The 11395-nt window shown below is 35.5% G+C and overlaps 1 long non-coding RNA gene across 1 annotated transcript; it reads left to right on the top strand.

Moving 5' to 3' along the window:
- Positions 1 to 322: 322 nt before the first annotated feature.
- On the top strand, positions 323 to 7984 carry LOC147489217 (uncharacterized). The gene is made up of 2 exons (XR_015201675.1): positions 323 to 732; positions 7538 to 7984. It is a non-coding gene; the product is annotated as an uncharacterized LOC147489217 (long non-coding RNA).
- The last annotated feature ends 3411 nt before the right edge of the window (positions 7985 to 11395 follow it).

Raw genomic sequence — 11395 nt, forward strand, 5'->3', positions numbered from 1 at the left:
ATATTCTCTTGATACAAACATCATTAGTAACACAAGATACTATACCATGTAAAGTAGAATATATATGCGGACTGTATATAACACACTAACCCAGGGACTAAAATTAGAATAATCCCACTTTCAGTCCTAAAAAGAAAAAAGACGAGACATATATTCTACCCAGCATAAATGTCAGCAACATGAACTCGGGATGTATACTGTCTAGCTCCCCTTAGCCTCTGGCTATCTGTCAAAGATCTCTGCTTAAGTATGGTGTCCAGAGCACTGAAAGACATCATTATTAATAAGATAAAATGGTGAAGTACGACAGAATTAATGAAAATCAAGGCACACATACGACTAGACTAAGAAGTAAAATATTATATGGATGTGGTGGAGATGTGAACGACAAACTAGTTTTACTGCTAGAAGAACATTTTCCAGCAAATAACTCAAACAGGGAGAATATCCAGAAAATCAATTTTCCAGCAGTATTCTCCCAATAATGATATATGTCTTTTAGACAGACTTGGCCACAGACCTCGCACACATTTTCAAGCTCACTACATGAATGACATAACTCTGTCTTTCTAATATCACCGCATACAGCTATCCACTTAACAACACAAAACGGCTGTTTACAGATCATACAATCCCTATCCCAATTCCCTTTTTTATTTCAACCGAGCCTTCATGTCGGGGTGAAGCACGACCGGCAAATATTTGATCTAAAATTGAAATCGAAATTGGCAGGTATTTTGCTCATCTTCCAAATTTAACTTTTTTAGTTTGCTCTCATTCTTCCAATTAGATTTTAGCCTTAAGACTGCCAAGAAAAAAAATAGTTAGAGCCATCATCAACGCCATTGCTAAATTATATGAATCTGTAGTGATTGTCGACAGTATATGGTTCAGGAATAGGTAGAGCAATTGATCGAAGACTAGCACAGATGAATCAACAAATAAATGAGAAATTTAGATTGACTTAATTAATCAACTCAATTATATAATGTCAAGCAATCAAGATCAGATATATAAATCTTTCATTTCAATATCTCATATAAAAACCATATTCAAAACCAAGCATTTTTCAATACAGGGCAATTAGACTAACTGAATCAAATCATATATACCCAACAAACCTCTACCATGCAAGCACAGAAAGATACAACATAACCCCATTCATCCTATTATCGGAAAAAAAACTTCAATACATTCATCTATCTACAGTACTAATCCATAACAATCCGGATTAGTAACAATATTATAGTATTTATTAGGTTCGGCATAACCATAAACAACAAGAGGCAGTATACCCAACAAACAACAGGATATGTCTTAAGCGCCTGGATATGTCTGAAGCGAAGAATGGGAAATGAAGTCTAACCTTGAGGCCTGATTCAACAGCAAGATTGACAAACCCAGAAGCCAAAAGTGCATATGCATAACAATCCACACCAGTATAATGGAACTTTCACCTTCATTGTATGAAGAGAGGAAAAATTAGAATTGGTGGCTAACTAAATTTGTCACACTTTGCTTTAAACTCCACTTTGCCAAAATTTTAGTTTATGGATATGAACCGACCTTTTACTTCTAACACGATCAAATGCCTTTTCAGCATCACCACCGAACGGATGTGGGCTTGTAGTGTACACGGAAAGAAAATTATGGGCATAACTGCATAAGTAACAATATCATTCATCTATCAAGATACTCTCTAAGAATCACAAACAAGAGAAAAGAAAAAACATACAAATAAGCATGGGAAAGTTCTGAATGTTGAATGAAAATCTTTGTCCATCTCTTCAGCAAAAGAAAGATAATTTCTTCTCATTACTATCCATAACTTTTTTTCAAACTTTATTTGTTCTTTCTCTCTAAGTACTTTGCGACTGTGAAGTTTACTAAGACGAAGAGAATAAGAAGAAGAAGACATGGTTATTAACGTTTTTGTAGAAAAAAAAAGCTAGAGCTGAAACGAATATGAGTATGTGACTAAGAAAATGTAATTATTCTTTTGCTGGGATTTGAGTGTTGAAACTGAAATCTTTACTGGGATTCGTTTGTACTTTTTGTCAACTCTCTGTCTCTGAAAAAAAAAGTTGGGGAGAGAATAGGAGAGAGAGAGAGAGAGCGAGTGAGAGAGTTTTGAGAAAAACCTTCGCGAGATTATTTTTGAAATTTCGGTTTTTAAGTAAAGTCCATAAACGGACGTCCGTCTAGGAGCGGGACTATATATATATATATATATATATATATATATATATATATATATATATATATATATATATATATATAAAACATAAAACCCGGGCCTAAAACCCTAAACCCTAAATATATATATTAAACATAAACTTTAATGTAACATGTCACGTGATATAACATAAAACTATACTAACATTTAGTGTATATGTAACAATTGTACTTAGAATATAATACAAATGTGAAATTAAGCAATCAAGATTCAAGACACTCGTATGTCTAAGTAAAATTATTTATCTCATTACAATAAGAAAAGTTAACTAGAACTCTCCTAAAAAGAAAACATGGTAGGTTATCTAGGTAACTTGCCAAAATAATAACGTTTCCTATAGCTATCCAAATGATACACCACTTGATTATTTGAAAGCTAGGATATGTATACTTATTTTTTCATGTAGAACTTGAAGTCCCAATGTCATTCTATCTTAGAGTAAAAATAGTTCAAACTTGGTAAAAATTCTAATTTTCAGCAACCTAGATTTCTGACGAACTATCTTCTGAATGACACAACGCTTTCCACGGGTGTCCAAATGTATCGAGGCTTTTTACGTTGAAACGCTAACACATATAAATTACTTTCTTATGTTTTATAAAAATACTCAATCTCATTCTAAATATTCGAAAACTAGGCTCCAACACAGTATATATAAACTGATTTCTGACGCACTGTTTTCTGCCAGTCAAACTTCCAGACACCATAATTAATTCCACAGGCCTTGGAATGCGATGAGGCCAATTGGAATAGAAAGCAGACTTCCAAATCTTACTTTTTCATGTTTTCTGACGCACTGTTTTCTATCAACCAAACTTCCAGACACCATATCTACCTCAGATCTCGGAATGCGACGAGGCCAATTGAGTTGGAAAGAAGACTCAGAAAACTCACTTTTTCATATTTTGGCAAGAGTTTTAATCTGACCCTAACTATGTGAAAACTCGATTCCAAACCAGGGCAGATTCGGCCCAAAAACAAACTCTCATCCAAAGCCTATATTAAACAAAACTTAAGCCCACATGTTCATATTTCGGCCCAAGCCCAATTCAAACAAAACTTAAGCCCAAAAGTCTTACAACTTAAAAGCAAACTCAAGCCTACCAGTTCTCTTTCGGCCCAAGCCCAACTAAAAGAAAGAGAAGCCCTGGATCACTAGATCGTAGTCTCCTTCTTCTTCCTCAACAGCTCACACCACCACCGAATCAGCCACCATAACTCCCACTCACCACCACCGAAATAGTTTGGTTTTGAACCCCAACAAAAACCCAACCTCTAGACATAACCAAAACTTCGATTCCCCTTATATCCTAAAATCAAGTTCGACTCCATTACTGCCCTGCCCAAAGCTTCCACCGATCAGCCACCATCAAACACCAAACTTTAGCCACCATAAACCCATTGATTTTAATCAAAATAAAAAACCCTACAACTTTAATTAAACAAAAAACAACCAAATAGATTTTTCCCAAAACTCTCCATCGACATCATTAACACCCCTTCGGAGCTTCAACAATACCCCCTAAATATTAGCCCACGTATCACATCCAACCAACAACCAACCGATCAGATTTCACATCCCAAACAAACCAACAGTTTCAAAGAATTCAAATCGACAGTTCACACAACACAATCCAATACAATCAATCAAATAAAAATCAACCCATTCAAACGTTTAACCCTTCCAGTAAAGGTTTGTTTTAACTGTTACTCGTGAATAAAAATAGAACCTCATGGTTTTGACAGAAATCGTAACTTATACATAAACTTATGTTTAGGCAGAATAAGCAAATTTTAAATAGACTAACATACGTAGTTCTAACATACATAGTGTATGGGAAATTCCAAGTATCCCCTGATCTTACTCTGTGCCTTGTGATCTAGAATCCTTTGCTGAATAGAGAAGGGATGAGATGATGGTGAGTTCAGGGTTGAACCGTTTGACGGCTGCCTACGTATCTCTTTTGTTATATTGGAGAATCAAACCCTATTTTGCATAGTTCCTAAGAGCAAATCCCTATGGTTTATATAAGAAGGGTGACGAGAGTCCTAGGGTTAGGGTTGTCCTCACCACTTGTGAGTTCTCTTCTATCTTTGGACTCTTCCTTCCTATTAGGATTTCTCTTCTTATGGAAGTCTTAATCTATACCATATCTTGTGAGAGGTAAGTTTTCTTGTTGATTATAATGTCTCATCGTGTATGGGAAGATTATATCTAAAAGGTAGCTCCTAAGATATGTCCTCACTATTCCTTCCTTATCATCAAAGATCGTCATCTTCAATTTTCTTTTGTTTAGGAACTATCTATATCAATTCCTAACGACTGGGGTAACTATTATGTTTGAAGGCGGTCAGTCATGTGCCTGGCACATGTCTACTAAACACTCGTGCTAAACACGAGATCACTTATTCACAGAACTGATCCGATGGTCCTCTATTCTCATTCTGGACATCCATAGTCTTAAGTTATTTCCCATACACGTGTCATATATTTAGTAACGGGAAATCCCCCTACACATAGTAATGTGAATGTCGATAATTTCAGTGAAAGATAACAATATCTACTCACCTCTCGTATTCCACAGAAAAAATATATATAGAATAGAACGCTAAAAATCCGATTCAAAGCTAGATAAGAGGTGCACAAATCCTCCCATTTCTTATTCTTTCTTCTTTGTGTAAAACTTTCCGTGTGAACTCCTCTCTATTTCTTTTTTTTCAAAACCCCTGAAAATAGGGAAGAGGGTTTATCTTCTTTTCCCACGTTTCCTCTCTCTCCACTAATCTTTATCATATTTATTTTATTTTATTTATTTATATTATTAATATTAATCATATATTATAAAAAAAATAAGTAGAAATAGCTGGGTGTTATACCCCTGAACCCGATGGGTTCCAAGGGGTTTTCTTCCAAACTGCTTGGGATGTGGTTGGACCAAAGGAGTTATTGGATCGTAATCGAGGATTTTTCTCAGAATGGTGTTTTAAACCCCAAATTCAATGAAACTTTTATTTCTTTAATTCGTAAAATTTCCTCTCCTGAACATATATCAAATTTAATTTAGACCCACCAGTCTTTGCAATTTTGTTTATAAAATTATTTCAAAACTTTTAGCTAATAGATTCAAGTGTCATATTCATAAAATAGTGTCGCCGTTTCAAGGGGCTTTTGTTAAGGGTTTGAATATAGGGGATAATATAGGCCTTGCTAGTGAAGTGTTTCACAACATGAAGAACATGTATAAGAAGAAGGAAGGCTGGGTAGCTTTAAAATTTGTTATGGCTAAGGCTTATGATAGAGTGAAATTGTCTTTTCTAAATAATGTTTTTGAAAAGCTTGGTTTCTGTGAAAAATGGGGAGTTTTTATTAACTAATGTTTATCTTCTGTTTCTTTTAAAGTGTTCCTAGCTTAATGGCTCTCCCTTGGAACAGTTCTTCCTTCAAAGGGGATTGAAACTCTCCTTATCTCTTTATTCTTATCTCTGAAACTCTCTCTCATATGATTAATAAAACTGAAAATGATCATTCTATACATGGTATTAAAATTAGAAAGTATGCTCCTCCCATTGCTCATTTACTGTATGTTGATGATTTACTGTTTTTCACAAAAACTTCCTTAAGTGAAGCAGGTGTTCTTAAAGATATTCTGCATAAGTACTATTTGGCCTCTGGCCAAAAAATCAAATTTGATAAATCTAGTATCTATTTTAGTAGGAATGTACATGCTAAACATAGGAAACTTTTGAGAAAATACTAGAATATGAGAGAATTTTCAAATAAAGATAAATACCTAGGAGTTTCTATTTTACTCACTGATAGTAAGAAAGTTGATTTTGATTACTTGGTAGATATTGTACATAATAAAATAAAAGGTTGGAGAGCCAGTTGTTATCTCAGGTTGGAATAACAACTTTGATTCAAGCTATAGCTCAAGCTACACCCCTTTATGCCATGACATCCTACTCCCTCCCTGTATCTGTATGTGACAATATGGATAAAGTGTGTAGGGAGTTATGGTGGCATGCATGGACATGATGAATCCAAGAGTATCCATACTATTGAGTGGGATAAACTCTACAAGCCTAAGTCCCTTGGAGGACTAGGATTCAGGAAATTTTCTGATATGAACAAAGCTCTACTGGCCAAACAGAGCTGGAGAGCTTTAAAAGATAAGAATTCCATATGGTTTAAACCTTTTCATGCTGCTTATGGAAAAAAAGGTATGAGGACAGAACAAAAATTACCATCTAATGCCTCTTACTTCTGGAGAGGGGTTAATAAAGTTTTGATCTTGTGCATATATGGTCTATCTGGGTCATTGGGGATGGTGCTCATACCTCTGTTTTCAATGATCATTGACTTATGTTCCATGATCATCCTATACTAATAAAGGATTTGCACTCATCAGTGGGGATCAAGAAATATTGGAAAGTGAAAAATCTCATGAATCATGAAGAATCAGCTTATTGATAAAGTTTTGATCCTATAGTAGCAGGGCTTATCAAAAGAACACACATCAGAACACAGGATGGAGGGGAGGATGAGTTAACCTAGTAGCCTGATACAAGGAAAATTCTCGGTCAAATCGGCTTTTCATATGCTCAAAGCGAAGGATTGGGATGTCTGTGACTCTACTTTTCAAGCAAAAATTGTTAGAAGAATTTGGAAAGCTAGGGTGGCAGCTAGAGAACAAATGTTCATGTGGAAATTATATATGGACATACTGCCAACTGGAGAAAAGATACAGAAAAAGATAAAGAACAATGATACCATGTGTGGCTTTTGCTTCAGGAATAAGGAAACTGTGGAACACATCTTTTTTGAATGTGATTGGGCAAAATCTTTGTGGTTTGCTTCACCTCTTGGTTTAAGAACAGAGGTCAATAGAGGATGGTCCATTAGAAGATGGATGAATGAGATCATGGAATGGTGTGAAAGCAAGGTCCCTGACATAACAAACTTGGGTGTGTATGCATACACCATAATGCAAATAATGCAAACTATGTAAGATAATAGGAATCTGGAAAAGTTTGACAAAGGAGCAGCTGATAGGGGGTCTATACTAACATCTACAATGATTCAATGGAGAAGAAGACTCAAAGCTTTTGACAGGGAGAATCTAAACCCTACTTTTTCTATTCAGTCGAACACTACACTTAGGAATGTAAACACTAACCAAAGCACACATGCTTTTACATCAACAAGTAATACGAGTAATATATCCACTATTAACCTCTCTCACATGCCTAATTCTGTAAATGTTAGTTTTGATGGTGATGTTAATAAGAGATCTTTATCAGGAGCCGCTGCTGCTATGACTTGGAATGAAGAAGGAGTTTTAATTGCTACTGCAGTGAGGAGATTCACAGCAAGGTCGGCAGAGGAGAGTGAACTTCTTGCAGTCGAGGTAGCAGTGCAGCTGGCAAAACACTTAGGAGAAGGAAAATTTCTTTTTGAGGGTGACAACATTAATGTCATCAACAATTTGAGTTCCCAGGAGTCTAGTACTGCTTGATCTTTACAAAGCATTACTAAAGCAATTATCAGTACTGTTAGTAAATTTAACTTTTCATGTTTCAGATGGTTAAGAAGATGTTTTAATGGTGAGGCTCATGATCTAGCTAAATGGGCTTATAGCTCGTCTGACATGAGTACTCTACCAAAATGTTACATAGACTATCAGTGTATATATATCGAGTAGGTTCCATTTACCATACTTTTTATACCATAGTTTGTACCATGCCCCACAACTACACCTACAACGCGAATTATAACCTAGTTTTTTGTGGATGTGCTCAACTAACCATGAAGATCACCTCTATAAAATTTCAACTCATTTGATAATGTTTAACTATGTCAAAAGATGATTACAAAATCGGATAATCTGAGCCGTTAAAAAAAATTCAAAGTTGACAATGATTTTTAACTAGATTAGAGATTTCCAAATGAGATGAATTTTTGTATAGATACTATCTATGATTAGTATATCATATCCACAAATTATTAACCTTTAACTCATTTTGTAGGGGGGTGTGGTATAAACTATGGTATAAAAAGTGTGGTAAATAGAATCTGCTCTTATATATATATATACTAGGGTATGCCCGTGCCTACGGCCCACGAGACCTCGATGCACCTAAGGCGCTATCCCGACAACTCGTCGCGCCTTTGGTGTAAGGCTTACGCGTGCCTTCGGCGCAAAACAATATACTTATGCCCGTGCCTCCCCAAGCACGGATATACGCTTATATATGCGTGCCCCGCCGACACTAATTTTAACCCGGTGAGAAAAAAAATTATTGTGGGCAATGTGGACAGAACCTCCCCACTATTTATGACTTTTCACAATTTTGGATCCTGTCATAAGGCTGCAAAGGCAGTTCGCATGCATTAAATCCGGTAATCACTTGGACAGAACCTCCCCACTATAGCATTCATCTAAATGGACTTAAACATAGAACACCACCAATTCAACCAAATGGAATAAGAACAATATAAGAAACAGATAAATTAAAAGACTTCCATCAAAGTGAGGTTTCAATGAGGACATGCATCAAAACAGTTCCAAAAACGTGGGGTAACATTGTAAGAGCACCCACAAAAGTATGTTAAGTACAAAAAATAAAATAGCAAGAGTACAGAGAACATAAGTCCTCCATAAACCCCATAAGAAGATCTTAATCTCAGTTTCCAATATCAGCTTCCTCCTTGTAAATCCCAAGCCTTGAGGAAACTTTATTGAAGAAGAATGTAATTGTCTATTTTAATGTTGTTAAATAGAGTGAGTACGAATATATACTTAAAAAGAAGATGAAAAAAAAAAGAAGTGAAACAATGGCCTATCTTATTCACCTCACCTCATTGAAATCTAATTCTCGTGAGTCCAAATGTGTAGTAACGCCTTCTGATAGAGACGAATGGAAGACACGAATATGTGAAAAAAGCCTCTAAAAATATTCCTTGCGCTCCTGCGAGAGGAATGACAAATTATAGAGTAAACAATTACAATAGAGAGAAGCAATCATATGTACATGAAATGAGTTAAGAATTCTGAGAGAACAAATAATGTTTAGGGTGATTGAGTATTTTATATATATCTAAGACTATGGAACATGTCAATTCATATTAGCGTTCAACCAAGGTAGGACATGCTTTGAAATATCACTCAACTTTTGACTTGGATTTAAAAAAATAATATGATAATGGAGGGAATGAAAATTTTATATATAGAAACTGAAAGTTGCAAAAATAAGCCGCCATCGTCACTATTTCCATTGCCAATGTAAACATAACTGAGTATGTATTCAACCACCTATATTAAATATATGAAATAAAGTAGTTGCAAATAAATATGTGTTGTATGGAAAACTACAAAACCTAAAATAAATAAGCAGATTTATGATGTACACAATATATAAAAAATAATAATAATTAGGAAAAGAAAGTACTTAATTACACACTGAACCGAAAAAAGTAAGACTTCAGGGTATACAAAATTTAAAGCAAGACAACAGTAGAATAAAACGCTGGACAATATTAATAGCGAAAGTTCAATTCAATTCTTACCTGAGCGCCAGACGACAGTAGAAGAGAGGGAGGAATGTTATCCGTTGGGCGCTGAATACGAAAGATAAAATAAATAAATAATAGACTTAATTGCAATGCAACAAAACAATGTTGTACAGATAGTAAGCCATGAGGTGACTAAATAACACCTAGAAGCCATGAGGTGGCTGAAGAATCAGCCTATCTTGTGGGGGAATAGAAATACGTATTTATTGACGGGTGCCACATTTGGTTGGTTGGATTGCTTTAATACATAAGGAAAAAAGAATTAATAATTACCATATTAAAACCATATCATTGAAGTTCGTGAGAAGTTGAAGTAATACTTGAAAGGCATGGGGGTGGTTGAAGGTTCAACCTATCTTGGACTAGACCAGAATAACGCTTCTTTTGGTTCGAAGGATCCTCAGAAGGATTCATGGGGTGCTTGCCCCTATCCGCCATTTGGGAGGTTGTTAAGAAGAAGGCAAGAAAACCATTTGTGCTAAAGAATGGTCCAATAGCAAATCATATATAGTTTACCTTTGCACACCTAAAGTCAAGGGTGCAATATTCAAACGGTGCGGCAAGCTATTCAGTGATGTAGTGCACGGGCAAACCCTATAGATCATAGAATTTAGCATAAGGTGATAAGTATGAGAACCTAAACACAGTCTAAAGTCATTGATTCTTACGATAGAGGATGAGGGACTAAATGTCAAAAGGTGCAGAGACACATCTTGATGCCTATCCAGTTGCATTTAAACATTTCATTGAACTTAGTATGGCCTAAGTCATGCTCACTATGTATGATGGTTCTCATTCTCACTCCCAAATTACCACCCAAGTCCCTGGGAAGCTCTAAAGACTCCTCATAAGCAATCATGTTGACTACTGTTCATGAAGAGCTGAAACAATATAGCCTAGGCGTGATTTAGGTGTGATACCTTTGTCATACTGAGCTTAGCAGTTTAGCACAAAGCAATTGTGGATGTTAACACAGTGAAGTCTTGAATCATACACATGTGACAAAGGACTGAGGTGTATTTCAGTAATGTGAAAAATGACAAACCTTATGGTTGGCGTTGAATGTGTAGACTCCACAGAATCAAACCTGTAGAAATTAAAAATTCAAGCTTGTGGGGGTAAATGAACACTAAAATTATAAAATAGTTTTCATAGACAAAAATTCAAATCAGAGTACCGACCAAAATAAGATATTTCATCAAAAGAAAACCAGTAAAAATGTATGGTGCTCTGATGGAAGTGAGCCACCAGCGTTTTGAATTCCATCTTCAGCTGTAAACCCATGCCCAAAGCCTTGTTGTAAAGATGGTAGCAATGAATCATGCAACCTTGCCAGGGTGCTAAGTAGTTCTCCATTCCCATAACTGCAAGCTTTTAAAGTTGTCATTAATACGTTTTCAAGAAGCATCTATGCCTATGCAATTACAGAGAGTGGGACATGACTCTTCACAACTGTAAAGTTTAAGGCAAATATTAGTAGAGGTACCCCGTATGCATGGATTACGGATGCCATCTTTTTCTAAAGCTAAAGTAGTTACCTCATATATATATAAAACTAAAATATTTCTATTGACAAAATACAGAAG

This window comes from Coptis chinensis, chromosome 7 (genome assembly GCF_015680905.1).
Source record: "Coptis chinensis isolate HL-2020 chromosome 7, ASM1568090v1, whole genome shotgun sequence".
Lineage (NCBI taxonomy): Eukaryota > Viridiplantae > Streptophyta > Magnoliopsida > Ranunculales > Ranunculaceae > Coptis > Coptis chinensis.